At 42.8% G+C, this 16,592-nt stretch overlaps 1 protein-coding gene across 1 annotated transcript in view; it reads right to left on the bottom strand.

Annotated features, from left to right (window-relative positions):
• The window catches only part of POLK (DNA polymerase kappa), a 1,256,064-nt gene that overhangs the window by 675,170 nt on the left and 564,302 nt on the right, over positions 1-16,592 (bottom strand). The gene's annotated exons all lie outside the window — the stretch shown is intronic.

Genomic DNA, 16,592 nt, shown 5'->3' with positions numbered 1-16,592 from the left:
CCCTACTGCTCCAGATTCAGGAACAAATGCTAACATGGATCTAGAAGGGGGGAAGAGTTTGGAAGGTCGGTAATTTCGGCATTCGACCTTCTGATAGTTGATATGCTGGATTAGCACAGCTCGACTTGACCTTCCAAGCGTCGAGCATGTGATCAACTATCCATCTATAGATATATATATATACACACACACACACACACACACACATATATATATATATATATATATATATATATATATGTGTGTGTGTGTGTGTATTTATATGCACGATATTTTAATGTCAGCAATTAAGATTTGGTTTGGTTGTCAGTGAGGTCTTCCACTAACTAGCCAACTATGCTGATTCAACAGAAGCAACTGCAGGAGATGATTACTAAAAAATTAGTCTGTCATGTGTTAGTGGTTTTTATTTAGGCTGGAAATGTAATAGCGAGAGTCATTAGCTTTAAGGAGACCGTGTTCTGAAATGGCATTAAAAACTTTTCATGAAAATGTCAGGTCTGTGGCACACAGGGATAAAGCCTGACTGCAACCTTAAAATCGAAGTCTGGAAGAGCTGGAGGTGGGTGAATGGGAGTGAGCAGCAGATCACCATTCAAGTGCAGGTTTGAGAGACAATGAACTGAAATATACAGGAGAATATAAAGGCATAATAATGTGGTGAGACTGATACACTGGAGATTGTGCAAACATTATGGTATCGAAGTGGCTGAAAAACACTGGAAACATGAGCCACAAAGAATCAAAGAAAATTATGAAGTTTATATCACGGGATCACCTAATACCAACAGTTCAAAAGATAGATGTTAGAAAAATGGATACAGTGGTCCAAGAAAATAAGACAAAAGTAGCATTGATCACTGAAATCGAGACACCCAATGACTACAGTGTTTTATGTACAGAGAGACACAAAGTCATAAAATACCTGGATCTGCAGGCAGAAACGAGAGCCATGTGGAAGAAAGATACCTAGACAGTTCCAATAGTAGTAGGAGCAATGGGTCTTATAAAAAAGAATGTACAATTGCATTTAGATATGTTACCGATTATTAATTTATTTATTTATTTGCACTTGTTTACTGGAAAGGTCCACTAGGCCAACAGGTACCCATTTTCAGTGGAGGCCTGAGGAGAAAAGCTCCACAAAGAACAATACAAACATTACAGTAGTTCAAGCAGTCAGTAAAACATACATTAGCATAGCAGTACAATGATTTAAACAATACATACATTTAAAACAGTAGGCACAACATAATAGAATACTTATTTTACTGAGGCAATGGATGTAACACTGTACGAATTGCAGGAGGAGTCATTACTGGACACACTGCGGGTGCTGTGAAGAGCACTTCTGGCTGACATCAAAGAGTGAAACAATACTAATTTCATGAACTTTAATCGTACTTTGACATAGGAATGGGGTCCATTCCAGTCATGGTATTAGAAACCCAAATGACTTGGAGAAATTAAAAAACAGGAGAATATAATATGAAAAACATTATATAGACCAAGAAACTTGGATCAGTTTGGAAAAAGAAGCATATGAGGAAGTGTGAAAATATAAACAAAACCTAGAGATTTTTGAAAAGTATAAAAAAGAAATATGGACATGGGAAAGAGATTTGATATGGTGCAATATTTATGTAAAGTCAAAAGCCAAATTAATCAATACAAAAAAGGCAGCCCGAAAGATATTCTAAGAGAAATACAGACAAAGGCATCCAGATATGGAAAATTTATAATAAAAAAAATCACAAAAAGGAAATATGGAAAAGATTAGAAAAGTAGAAGTTACACAAACTAGAAGCTGAAGTTATGAAATACCTGCAAAGTAAAGGATTTGGTGTAGAAGGTTTAACACAGGTTACTCCACAGCGTGATGGAACAGTCCCAAAAGTAAAAAGAAACAGGAAGATCGAGTGAGATCTGAAGAAGAAATAGGGACATGGGAAAGAAAAAGATTTAGTATGGTGCAATATTTATGCAAAAGAGAAACCAAAATTAATCAATACAAAAAGAGTAGCACAAAAGATATTTGAAGACCCCCATGCTAAAGGATAACGCTGTCCGAGCTGCAAAATCCTTTACTAATGCATTCTACGGGCACATACAAGAATGCATCATGGATCGTGCTATCCCAAGCAAAACAAAGACTCACTCCTCCAAGAAAAGGAAATCAGTCTGGTGGACCCCTGCCATGAACAAGCTATACAATAGGAGGAGGAAACTAGTACATAAGAGAGTAAAATCCCAAGAAGGGAAGACATCCCTGATCAGTATCGGCAAGAAACTACAATCCCTCATAAAATCATCCAAGGCGAGCTTCGAAAGAAAAATTGCCAACGACTCCAAAGATAACCACAAGGCATTCAGTGGCAATGCTCAGATCTGCTCAGAGTTAGTGCAGAATGGCACAAAATACACTGAACAGACCAATATCGCCAACATCCTGGGAGACAGATTCAGTGCAAACTTCACCCCCCCCCTCACCCCCAAAAGGGCCCATAACCATACCAGAAGAATGTGGAGTCCCTGAAAAGACAATCAGGTTAAAACAGCTCTCTCCAAAGCCAAAAAATGTAGATGTTCGACCCAAAAGACAGTGCAGCCAGTCCGGCCTCCCAGCATAGTCCGCTGGGGCCAGAGCCGCCCCAATATAAGATGCATGAAACACAGAGGGCGGCTTAGACTGACGCCAGTACGCCAGGGTACTAATGAACATGACCCTCGCTATTTCCCTGCCCAAATGTACCCCATGTTTAAAGACAATTTAAGCTGCAAGTCCCCAAAACAAAAGAGTACCCAACAACATGTACAATATAAACATGTATAATAGCGTCAGTAGTCCTGAAACAAACCCTAAACCGAAATCAAACACACAGGGAAGGAGAAAGGGTATGTGGCAAAGGGCAAGGTGCTAACATCCTGACAATATGGTAAAAACAAATTATATTACAGGTTATCTACTGTACTAAAAATAGTGAGATAATAATGTACCTCCTAAAACACCCTAGAAGGCAAATTGGCTAATTCCAGAATAGCCTTAGTCAATGTCCCTGTAAAACAGCTGCAACCAACCAAAGTAGCTCTTAAAATGGCAGTTGATCTTGCCACCCCCAGGCCCTGTGAACCGAAAGCAAGCTATGCATTGAACTGTAGAGGCTGCCCCAAAAAAGTTTGTTGTGTGACATATAGCTAAAGTGATTAAAACCAATCAAACCAGAACTGGAACCTCTTTGCCAATCTGGGAATGCAATCAAAAAACCAAAAAACCTCAAGTAATAGCAATAAGACACTAAAATTGCCCTGTGTCCTTAAAGCTGCAGAAAAAAGTAAAGCAGCAGACTATGAGACTGTAAAATCAACAAAAAGTCTCCTTCCCTGTAGCAACTGTAAATAAGTAAAATCTTTGGGTTAAGTCTTTTTGAGGATCTGAACTTATCTATAAAAGAATAGCTAGTAAAGGCACATACCACCACCTTTATGGGAAAAAGAAGCCAAAGTACGATCAGTAAAGGTTGTTTGCGAAAGCACCACCCCTGTCTCTACTGTAATCCCTCTTATGAGTAAGTCTTCCCTGACTGCAGAAAAGATAGCAGTAGCTAAAGCAGTCTTACAACAAATCTCAAGTTTGCAATTTCTATTTCAACAATTGATTTAAGGAGTAAGTAACAAGGCGGGAAATCCAATTCCCAAGACAATCCAAACTGCAGTGGGGACAAGAAGGCGAAACAAAGGGTCACAATTTGAACAAACAAAATAAAAACAAAGAACATTCTAATCATAGTAAAGGACAAAAGCTGCAGCTCTAATCTTATGAAGACACAGACAAACCTTGTCCAATAATTCAGTAAGATATCTTGTCTTTACACAGAATTGAAAATAAAAATAAACAAATTGAATTGCTCATCCAAAATAAATTCTCTTCCATAGCCATACATCCAGCTAGTACTAGGTAAAAACTCTTCCTAGAAGAGCAGCTAAACCCTAAAAGAGTCAAATCAGATGAGGAATGAGAGCACACAGAATATTCAACATCAACACAGAGAGCCAATGACTGAAGATGAAGATACGCCTGATTGAGAAGAGGCAGCTATGGAATCTCCTAGAGAAGAATGATGAGAAGTGGGTACACATTTGGGTACCAGTTCTGAAGCTGGGTCATAATACAGGAAGGCCAATCCCTTGGCCTGTCAATCTTCCTTGGTTGAAATACCCCTGAGCTTATCAGAGGCATAGGTGGCATACAGATGAAGAAAAGAGGACTGAAAATCCACTTTCCTCAAAGAGGGATGAAACACTGAAGTAGCTTGTGGAATACTTCAATTTGTGTGGGTCAAACACTGGTGGAAATGTTCTGAGTTCCCCATGACACTGTCAATGTCTGAAATACAATACATCAAAGTTTCACCGTGGGGATGGGGATGATGTGTCTTTCATTGCTACATCCACTGTAGGGGGATCTGCTAGCTCCTTGCTTTGTCCATGTTTGAAGTCTGTGTTGCTGGCAGAAACAGTGGAAGAAAGTATCAGTGCCCAACTGCCAATGTCTCCATGAAATTCAAGATGCCTGGCATGTTGATGGTGACAGACCATTCTTGCTTCTGTTTGTAGTCTATGAGGCCAAGGAAGAAGTAATGACTCACCAACGCTACTGAAGTAACTCATCCAGCCATCATTGCATGTTGATTGCTAGAGTCTGCCTTCATGTTGCCACTTGTTCCTTCCACTTTCCATTTGAGCATTTCCTTGAGCAGGCACAAATCATTGTCGAATGGCTCTGACCCATTTGCCGGGTCAGAGAGAGTCTTGTTTGAAGACATTCCTGAGCCGCCTCTTAAGAGAATTCCTAGCGGAATTTATTATAGTTGAATGACCCTGTCCTAATCTTGCAAGCAGTCCATACAGTTTTGAGATAACATTGCAGCTTCCTCATAGCAGTGCTGATGCCACTTTGCCATTTACAGGCACAAGATGTGCCTAACTGCCATGCACTGTCCTCTGTCCTGCACCCAGTACTGAGATGATGAGAGAAAGTTGATGGCTTGAAAGTGTTAAGTGCTTGACTTTGTCCGGGGTTAAAAGGGTTATCTGCATATTCAGACTAGTCTCACAGAATCTCTTGCTGTGTCTTGAGAGGGTACTTTCTTGAGCAGAATTTCGCTCAGCATCTACTAGAGGATCTTAGCTAAAGTATGAGAATCTTCTGGCATTGTGAAGAAGAAGCCAGAATCTTAAACCAGGCAGTGAAGGTGATCGATAACGAATGCCTCAGCTCAAACAGTGCTTATCACAGTACTAGAACTTGCTTTGTTGATAGGTAGATATACCTAAGGGCAATAAGGCCTGATAAGGAAAATTCCAGTTCGAAACCAAAGTTGTTCGTTCTTTAGAACATGGGCATAAGTGCTGGCAACATGAAGAGATTTTTCTGCCTTCAATGTTGATGAAGTCAGCAATCACCAGAGTAAAATCGCTACAGTCTTCCTAACGACAATGAGAAGACGGGCCAATCCAGATAAGTAACTGATGAACTAAATCCAAAATTACCGAGATAAAAGGTTAAACTAAAATCCAAAATGCCTCTTTGAAGGTACCTTCTTTGGAAACTCTGACAACCAACTGGATCTGGCAGCCCCCAACCCTTGAAACTGAATGGTGAGACATCCCCTTTTCTCTGTCAGTGTCTTGACATCTATAAATCAATACCTTTCTGATTGTGTATCCAGGGCAAATCTACAAAGGAGTGCCCAGGCCCGACCTTTTCTTTGAAAAAATCTGTTAAATCCCAAACCCCTACGAAACTGAGAATCCACCTCCCTAGTTCTTTGCAAAGAGAGAGTGCTTTCTGAGCCTAAAAGGCCTCAGAACCTGGGCACAGGACTGATTGACCTCCCCTAGGTTGTAGACTGAGCAGCCCCTGGCCCCTTCCACGTCACCACCCACCCTGAGCCTTTGAAACCATATCTTTCTCTAAGCAGACTTAGCAGTCCAACCACTACTCTTTCTCTCCCACCCTGCACAGGCAACACTTCCACAGTCGGTCCAAACAACACATCCAGACTGTAAGTTAAATTAAGGCTAGCAGGCGGTCCAACTTCCACATCAGACTGAGACCCACATCCCATCCTTGGTCTTTACCAGCTGAAGTAAGAGCAATTCCTTCAACATAAAACAACATCATAAGCTAACACTGCAAAAATGCTTACCCCGCATCATAGAACCACAGAGAACTCGAAGCATCAACTCCCACTTACCCAGGGCCTGAGACACATACACCAAATCTGCTAATTCTTTTACACTTGATTCACACATGGAAATTATCCAGCAATTCTTTACATCATTACCTTCCGCCAAAGCATCCACCAGCATTTCAATCCCACAAAGGAGATAATTAGACATCAATATATATACTTTCTTACTTACCCACTGAAAGTTCTTTATCAGAGGGATCAGAGGAGACAGGATTGGAAGCCCGCCTCTTTTTAACACCCTTTTCTTCCAATAGTTGAGGGCACCCTATAATCAAACAAATGGCTTAACAGGAGCAGGAGGCAAGGAAACAGGGTTCAGAGAAGCTTGACAAATGGAGCACTCAGCCACCATCACAGGAGGGAGAGAAGCATCTGCAGGACATTCCTCACCAAAACAGACACAGGAGAACCTTTATGGCTCATCAAGACAGGCCTACAATTATTCAAAGTCAGGAGTAATTTCAAGGATTTTGAGTCTCTGAAAATGAAAGTCCTCTCAGCAAGAGTCTGAAAATGCATCATGGAGGAGGAAAGGAAGGAAAAAATTAAATCCGGAGGAAACCACAGTAGGAACTCTTTGAAGTCTTTCACAAGAACACTGGGGAAGAAACTCAAGTCAAAACCTCAAAACTCCCTGACCTGGGAAGCCTCTATCAGGGTAATCAATAGAACTTCCATCCATAATTTCTCATTCTGTGGGGCATAGAACCTCTAATCAGAGGCACAAGAGCCCGCTAGGAGAAGCTCCAAGCCTTAAGCTTGGCCTTGCCTTAAAAGAAGAAGGCAACAGAAAACTAGCTGCCCCAGAGGGACGACAGAGAGAGAAGAAGAGTACCCCAGAGAAGCCCCTCAGAGGGGCCTTCCCCTGAGAGGGGCACATCCTGTAACAGTAACCTATCTGCCTGAGACTCTACTTGGGCTCCTGAGCTCCCTCTGGCTCCCCTTTCTAAAGAACCCCTCGACCCTAGTCGGTTCCTCACACCTAGACCCCCTTGCGCTTCTTAGATGTAGCTCTTAGATGAGTCCTTGCCGAGCCATCCGACGGCACGGTATAAATTGCTGCAACCAAACACCAACCACCCCCTATAATCAACTTAATACTTGCTACAACAATTGTTAAATCTAGCACAAACCAACACAGCCGTGCCTCCAGGTACCTACACCGTAAACACACAATATGATAATATCCCTGCGGTATCAAGTTCCACAATCCACACGGTATTTTCTTTTATTTGCTTCCGGTTAAATACTACTTGCAAAAAAAAAAAATGTTCTAGCAACCGGGGAGCTTTAGCAACTCTGTATTTAACTCGAACTGGGTGGAAAAAAAAAAAAACAGAACGCTGCACGCATCTAAAAAAATTGCTTCTGCATCGGACCATGGCAAAAAGACTGAAATGGCGAATCGGTCCGCGGATAGTACCCCTGAGTACTGGACGCCGTCTAATAGCCATCTACCGACGCCAGCCTTACTAGTATCTGGTATTCGGGCCTGGCTGGACGACTATACCCAATTGTCAGGACTGCAGCAAGGGAAGACGAAGAACATCACGGCATTCAATGGGACCGGACGGTGTCCCAGGCTGCGTCCTACACAAGCTCAAAGACCAACTAACCCCTCACCTAAACAGACAATTCAAACTCAGCCTCTCCACAGGCTACATACTCAGAGTGGTGCACAGCAACGGTTATTCTGCTCCACAAAGGTGGAGCCACAACAGACCCCAGGAACTATCGCCTATAAGCCTGACTAGCTTGGTCTGCAAGGCTATGGAGCACACCATCATGGAACTCATTAACAGAGACATTGGGAACCTCCAAACACTGGACCCTAGCCAGTTCGGCTTTGTTAAGGGAAGATCATGCCTCCTAAACCTGGTGGACGTCTTTGAGATAGTTACCAAGGCTATAGACGAGGGAAAGGTGGTACACACAGCCTACCTAGACTTCGCAAAAGCCTTCAACACCATTCCCTATTCTGGTACTATAGACAAGCTCACCAGCCTGAACATAAACCCCTATGTCACAAGATGGGTTGCCAACTGGCTCACGGACTAGAACCCACATGGTGAGAGCTGCGGGAGCTAGGTCCAACTCTAAACCGGTTAGAAGTGGCATTCCCCACAGCTCAGTCCTAGGACCCCTCCTGTTCAGCATATTCATCTCAGAGGTACAGGCAAGCACAGGAAAACTATGACTGACCAAGTTCGCAGACAACTGCAAACTAGGGGCTATAACTGACACTCCGGCTGGCAGACATCCTCCAAAATGGTCTCACTGAGACGGATACCTGGTGTCAAAATCATGGCCTCAAGCTAAATGCCAAAAAGTGCATAGTCATCCCCTTTAGAAAAAACAAAGTACCCACAAACTACCATATAAGTGGTAGTCCCCTAAATACGGAAGATGTAATAAGGGATCTGGGGACACAAAAAGATAGTAATCTCTCCTTTGATAACCACATTGCCAAAGTGGTTAGAAAATCCGTCTATCCCACCTAATCACAAAAGGGTTCGCATCCAGATCAAAAGAGGTCATTGTGCCCCTCTACTCATCACTCATCAGACCCATCCATCACAGCGTACAACGCCCCATCTGGGATGTACCTTACAAGACACCTGCAACAGCTGGAAAGACCACAGAAGTACCTCATAAAGAGGATCACTGGCCTCAAACACATGCCCTATGCAGCTCGACTGAAGAAACTCCAGCTGTACTCGGTTGCATACCGCCTACTCAGAGGTGATCTCTGCCTGACATACAAGGCCATGCCCAACCCAGAATAGATGGACATGCTCCACCTAAAGAAAACAATATCCCCTCAAGTCACACGCTCTAGGGATCTAAACCTCACCACAACAATAAATAGGACATGCTGGAGGGATAGATTCCTGTCCCAGAGACTTCCCATGCTTTGGAACAAGATTCCAATTGACATTAGGCAGAGCTCTTCGCTAACACTGTTTAAGAGAAACCTTGACGAGTGGATGGGAAACAGAACGTTTACCCCAGGGATCACTTCAGTGGCTCTGCTGGACAGAGGCACAGAGAACCAATCTAACGGGGCAGCGAAAGTCAACACATTCTGGTTAGGCTTATAAATGCCTTCAGGCAGATGGCCTAGTACCTACCTATGAACCTAAGAGAAATACAGGCAAAGGAATCTAGACATGGAAAGCTTTACAATACAAAAAATAAAACAAAGGAAAAGTAGAAAAGAAGATTAGTAATGGAGAGGTTAAAGAAATAGAAACTGAAGTTATGGAGTATCTGTGAAGTGAAGGATTCAGTGTAGAAAATCTAACTCAGAAAGCACCACAGCAGGATAGAGCAATAGACATACAAACTAAACAGAAACCAGTGGAACAGGAAGCAAGTGGACAGTTGCCATATGAAGACATTTTGGAGCCTTCCACAGGAAACCCGTATAAACATTCAGTTGAAGCTGGACAGCAAAGGAAGGAACACGAAAAGTACAGTTGTGTACACTTACCATAAATGTAGATGTTCGAGTGTCTTCACTGTTGCAGTCATCACTGTAGGGTTCTTCCTGCCGGCAGGCAGCCCTCGGTCGTCCAGAATCCCAAAGTCTGGGTCCGGCGTCGGCTGTGAACTCACCCTCCCTGACGTCAGTGCGCCAGGGGTACAAAGCTCCCAGTCGACGCCATGTTCTCCAGTTTTTTTTGCCCCAGATGTCAGGTGCCCAAAAGTAAAGGCTAAAAGTAAAACAAAAATGTAACATACAACAAACCCCATACCCTGTAGCAAATACACCTCAGAAGAAAGGTGAAGCAGGGAACCACAACAAAAAAGTATAAGAGGGGACAGGAGGGTGGGTAACCCAGACTGCAACACTGAAGACACTCTAACATCTAGATTTATGGTAAGTGTACACAACTGTACTATGTTCATCGTGTTTCACTGTTGCAGTCATCACTGTAGGGTTGAATCCCAAACCTGAGATAAAGGGTGGTGGTTAGTGAGTAGAAGGGGCGGCTAGAAGGCCTTGCAAGACTGCAGAAGCAAAGCCTGCCCTGGACTTAGAATAAAGAGGGAGATTATAGTGCTTAGAGAAAGTATGCACTGAACTCCAAGTTGCAGAAGCAAAGCCTGCCCTGGACTTAGAATAAAGAGGGAGATTATAGTGCTTAGAGAAAGTATGCACTGAACTCCAAGTTGCAGCTTCCAAAATATCTTTGGTAGGTACTCCCCTGAGAAAGGCAGCTGAAGTAGCAGCAGCTCTGGTAGAATGAGTCCTAATTTTTCCTGGGATTTGCTTTCCATGATGAGCGTAACAAAATCTGATTCCATGAGCAATCCATTTAGAAATGGTCGGTTTTGAAATAGCTTTGCCTTGGGAATTTGCTGCATAAGAAACAAACAGTTGTTCTGTTTTCCTGATATCCTTGGTTCTGTCCAGATAAGAGCGAAGCTGCCTGTGCACGTCCAAAGAAAGCAAGATCCTCTCCCCCCCTTATTTTGTGGATTAGGGAATAAAGTTGGTAGATGAATAGTTTGGTTTAAAGCCACTTTAGAAACCACTTTAGGCAAGAAAGTAGGGTTAGTCCTCAAAGAAACCCTGTCTTGATGAAAAATAATGTAAGGTTCCACAGCCATGAGTGCTTGTAACTCCGAGACTCTCCTGGCTGAAGTTAAAGCCAGTAGGATAACAGTCTTCCATGATAAATACTTTATATCAGATGTGGCAGCAGGCTCAAAAGGAGGCAGATAAGTTTTTCCAGGACATAACTGAGGTCCCAGGCAGGAATGGGTGGTGCCCTAGGGGGCCTTAAATTCTTTGCTCCTCTGAGATATTGTTTCAGAAGTGGATGTGAAAAAATTGGAGGATCTGTATTATAATGTGCAGAGATAGCTGAGGCATGTATTTTTATGGAGGAAAAAGATAAACTCTTATGCAACATATCTGTTAGGTAATGTAAAATCAAAGGAATATTTGGAATGAGAGGATCTGATTCCTGAGCATGCATCCAGGTGCAAAATCTCTTCCATTTACCTTCATAAGATTTCCTAGTGCTAGGCCGTCTGGCTTCTAAGATAACATCCATGACCTGTTTGGAAAGGGTAGGATTAATCATAGACCCTGAATACGCCAGGCTGAGAGTTTTGATATGAGAGTGCAGGACCTGGCCCTGATGTTGAGACAAAACATTTGGAATCTGAGGTAGAATCCAAGGAGGTTCCTGGGATAGATTTATCAGTGTTGAGTACCAAAATTGTCGAGGCCAATTCGGGGCTAGTAAGATCAGCTTTGGTTTGTCCTGTTTTATTTTTAATAACACCCTTGGAAGAAGAGGCAGTGGTGGAAAGGCATACTCCCGAGAGGTTCCTCCAACTGAATGAGAGAGCATCCACTTTCCATGCTAGCTTGTGATATGTCCTTGTGCAAAAAGTCTGTAACTGGTAGTTGTGGGGAGATGCAAATACATCCATGTACAGGCAGCCCCAGGCTTCTGTAATCATCTTGAATATTTGGGCGTCTAGCATCCACTCGTGTGGGTCTGACAGGTTCCTGCTCAGGCTCTCTGCCAGAGTGTTTTGTTTCCCTGGCAGGAAATGAGCTTGTAGGTCCACTTTGCAAGCTAGTGCTGTGTTCCATAGTCATGGCTAGTCTGCAAATGGGGTAGGAGTGTGAACCCTCTTGCTTGTTTATGTACCACATAACTGTGGTGTTGTCTGTCAGTATCAGTAGCTACCCTGGCTGTAAAAGATCTCTGAAAGCCAAGAGGGCATTATGCACAGCTAACATCTCTTTTAAATTGATATGTAGATGCTTCTGATCCTCTGTCCAAAAACCTTGCAGGCCTTTCCCCTGCAAGTGGGCTCCCCATGCATAATCCGAAGCGTCCGTGGTTATCACTTGGTAGGCTGGCGTTAGACTGAAGGCTTTCCCTTTGTTTTGAAGACATGCCATGGCCCACCAATGGAATTCCTTTTGCAGGCAAGGCAAGACAGCAATCTCTGTTTCTAGACTGTGACAATGCTGGGACCATACGCTTTTTAGGTACCATTGTATCTTCCTCATATGCAGTCTTGCATATGGTATGAGTAGGATGCAGGAGGCCATGTAACCCAAAGCCTGCAGGAATTTCCTTGCAGTTAGCTGAGACATTAATGCCAGGCTTTTGAAAGTTGAAGCCAGCTGTAGTTGTTTTTCTGATGTCAGGAATGCCATCTGGGTTGTTGTGTTTAAAAGAGCACCCAGGAAAGTTATCTGGTGAGTGGGTGTCAAATTTGACTTTTTTACGTTCACAGTGAATCCCAGGTACTTGAGTAGATTCTGAACAAATTCCAGATGCTGGAGTAAAATGTCCTTGCTGTCTGCTTGAATAAGGCAGTCGTCCAGATAAGGGTAAATTTGAATTCCCTTGAGTCTGCAGTAAGCTGCTACTGGTGCCAGGCACTTGGTAAAGACCCTGGGCGCAGTAGACAAGCCAAAGGGCAGCGCAGAGAATTGGTAATGTTTCGAGCCTGCCTTGAACCTGAGGTATCTTCTGCACTCCTGTCGGATAGGAATGTGTAGGTAAGCCTGCTTTAAATCCAATGTCACCATCCATGCATTTTTGCTCAACATTGGCAGGAGCTGCTGCAGAGTAAGCATCTTGAACTTTGGTATCTCCAGGAAAGTATTTAAGACTGACAGATCCAGGATGGGTCTCCAAGTATTTTGCTTTCTGGGAACTAGAAAGAGTCTTGAATAAAAGCCTTGTCCCGTCTCTGAATATGGAACCAGTTCTATGGCCCTCACAGCCATGAGGGACCTCACCTGTTTTAATGCCTCTGCCCACTGAGTTTTTGGTAGGTCTGGCCATCCATTTGGTTTTGGTAAGGTGTAAAAGTGGAATTTGTAACCTCTTAAAACTACATCCAGAACCCACTTGTCTTGGGTTATGCAAGTCCAATTTCGGTGAAAAAGAGAAAGTTTTCCTCCCAGAGGAGCTTCCAGGAGAGAGGTTCCTGGAGCCATGCAGGGGGAGACATTGAGCCTGTTTCCTATAAGGTTGAGACCTATCCTCTCCACCCCTGGGGGTGGAAGCACTCCACTGTCTAGGTCTATAAGAGGTCTGTGCTTGGGCCCTCCCTCTGGGGTGCCTATATCTACCCCACTGAGGCCTGTCCGAGCTGGGAAAGGACCAATTTTTAGCTGGCCATTTTCTGCTAAATCTAGGAGGCTGAACTTGTAAGAAATCCTTAACCATTTGCATTGATTTTGCCTTATCCTCAATTTTCTTTATAACCTCTTCAGCCTTAGACCCAAACAAAACATTGTTGAACAGGAGCATCCAGTAACTTTGCTTTCACTTGATCAGGTAAATTTTGTTCCTTTAACCAAGCATGCCTTCTAATGACCGTGCCAGTGGCAGCCGCCCTGCAAGAGGCCTCCAAAGCATCAAAACCACAGTGTAAGGTATGTTTCCCCAGCTGCTCAGTAGCATGCATCAAATCATGTAATTCCTTATTGTCTGCATACGCAGAAATGGTACCCAGTTTTTGTTTCATAACAGACAAAAGGTATTGATATTTCAACATATGAAATTGACAATTTAAAGCCCTAATAGATAAAGTAGCAGAAGTGTACACTTTTTTGCCCCATCTCTCCAAAGTGCACATGCAAGAAATCTTTTACAGTTTGCATAGATTTAGCTTTTGTCTTCCATCTTTTTTAAAACCTCTTCTGCCTTATTACCAAACAGACTGTCCTGCTGTAAAGGAGCATCCAACAATATTTAAGCATATGAAATTGGAAGTTTAAAGCCCTGATTGCCAGGGTTGCAGACGTATTAACCTTCTTACCCCATCTATCCAGCGCCCTGGAGTCTCTATCTGAAGGGCTAGGAGTTTTGGCTATAGAAGTCTTAACACCCTTGGGACCCTGAGAAATAGTTTCAGGGTCAGCAGCAGGATTTTTGAAAAGAAATTTGTGGGAGTCAGGAACCCTGTAATATGTCTGACTTACTAGGAGCAGGAGGCAGGGAATCAGGAGCCATGCTGGATTCTGAGAAATCATCAACAATGTCTAAAACAGGAGGTATAGCCAAAGGCTTATGCTGAGGAAGAAAAAGAAAATCCCTAAGCCTCTTTTTGGATTCTGCAAAGTCCTGACTCTCCCAATGAAAATGTTCCCTTAAGGTATGCAAAGTCTCTCCGAAAGAGAAATCTTTAGGAGGAGAAGCAGAAGGAATGGAATCTTCTGCATCAGAGTCCCCATAAGGTGGAATAGAAAATTCCTGATCAGAAGAGGAATCAGAAGAAATGGAAACCTGATCTAAAGATTCATAATCAGTGCCTTGCCTAGGCCTCTTAACAGGGTGGGGGGTGGGGGTGGGAACCCCTGATCAAGGTAATTAAATCCTCAGCTATTTTGATCATTTGTTTTTTAGGCATAGGGGCCTGAGCACGTGGCTCATGCATCGGTTTTTTAGACATAGAAGCCAGTGCCTGCTCAGCGGCTCAGGACCCATCCAAGGGAGAGACATCCGTGGGGGTTCAACACTTGCAGAATCTCGTGGCATACCGGACTCCAAATGGGCCTCAGTAGAAGCCTGCGACTCAAAAGAAGCAGGCATCAGGGGCTGCAAAAGCACCTCACTGAGTACCGGCAAACTGGCGACTGGCTTAGGAGAAGCTTCATCGGTTTTGGACCTAGATGGTCTGTCTGTCTTTTTCCTTGCGTTTTTTGTGAATTCCTGTAGTCGGATTGCTAACAGACGACATTTCAAGATAGTTAAATCTTGAACCAAAGTATTTAGAAGCAAAAATATACCGACACTTAATAGTGCGTTGGTTAAATTTAGCACAAACCCAACAGCAAGGTACGTTCTGATCAGGGCCTAGGCATGGAATACAGTACAAATGAAAATCCTTATGAGGTATTTGCTTCCCACAAGTAATGCAATTATTAACTTTTACTGACATCGGTAAGGAGCAAGAAAAAGTTTCCCCAACTGGGTACTTAGCTTTAGTTTGAAGACATCGGTTCTGAAACTCGAAAACGAAAATTTCAGGAGTCGGCTGACCGGGATTTGCAAACTGCTTCTGCTTCGGGCACTGCGCAACAAGAAAGACTGATTAAAATGTTGTCGGCTGCATGTTTTATACCCCTGACGACCTGACGTCATGGAAGAGGAGACAGCAACCGACCCAGGAACCAAGGCTTTGTTATTCAGGCCGACTGAGGGCAACCTGCCAGCAGATTACCCAAATGTAATGACTGCAACAGTGAAACACGAAGAACATCTTAGAAGATAAATAAATATAAAGGAAAAGTACAAAATAAACAATTTACTGATGACTCTAAAAAGTTCTATACAGAAATGGGAAACAAGGCAAAAGGAACTGAAAGACCACCCAAAAAGAAGAAATAGATACATTCTGGAGAAATATCTATGAAGATCCTGTGGAAAATAAAGATACTAAATGGACAACAGAAGTAAAAAAAAAAAAAAAAAAAAAAAAAAGTTGTTCAAAGGTACAGGCTATGAAATGGGATGAAGTACGAGTCAGAGAGATTGAGATAAAGTTAAGAAAAGCCTCCAACTGGAAAACCCCAGGCTCAAATGCAGGACCTAACTTCTGGCTAAAAGTATTAACATATCTACACGAAGAATTACCCTATAGTAAGAACTATTTCTGTGCACACCCGAAACAGTCACCAACCTGGTTACCAACAGGAAAAACAATGTTCCTTCTTAAGAGTGAACATGCATGTTATCCTAAAAATTATAGACCAGTAACTTGCCTTTCGATGACATATAAACTATACACCGGAATCGATGGCGAAAGAGTTTACAGCCATTTAGAAGAAAATTCAATCATGGCAATAGAACAAAAGAGTAATAAAAGAAAGTCATATGGAACAAAGGATTACCTGTTGCTAAATAAAGTCATAATGGATAACTGTAAAAACGGGAAGAATCTAAGTATGGCATGGGCTGACTACAAAAAAGCATTTGCTAATATCACATTCTTGGAAAAAAAGTTCTTAAAAATGTGTAAGATACACCCTACACTGATCAATTACATTACAATGACCATGAAACAGTGGCAGACCACTTTTGCAATTAAGCCATGATAAAGGACAAATTATTATTCCAAGGATAAAAATCCAAAGGGAGATATTTCAGGGCGACTCCCTGTCTCCGCTGCTTTTGTCTTGCCCTTAACCCTTTAAGCTGTCTACTTAACAGATTAGGTCATAGCTACAATTTGGCTCCCAGAAAATAAAGTGTAAAGACCTCACATCTTCTCTTTGTCGATGATTTCAAACTGTATAGCCCATCAGAGGAGGAACTGAAAGCACAAGTGCATGCAGTCAAAACT

This window comes from Protopterus annectens, chromosome 2.part2, assembly GCF_019279795.1.
Source record: "Protopterus annectens isolate FY-2018-M chromosome 2.part2, PAN1.0, whole genome shotgun sequence".
NCBI lineage: Eukaryota > Metazoa > Chordata > Ceratodontiformes > Protopteridae > Protopterus > Protopterus annectens.
The sequence above is the reverse complement of the archived record's forward strand: the minus strand, read 5'-3'. Positions and strand labels throughout refer to the sequence as shown.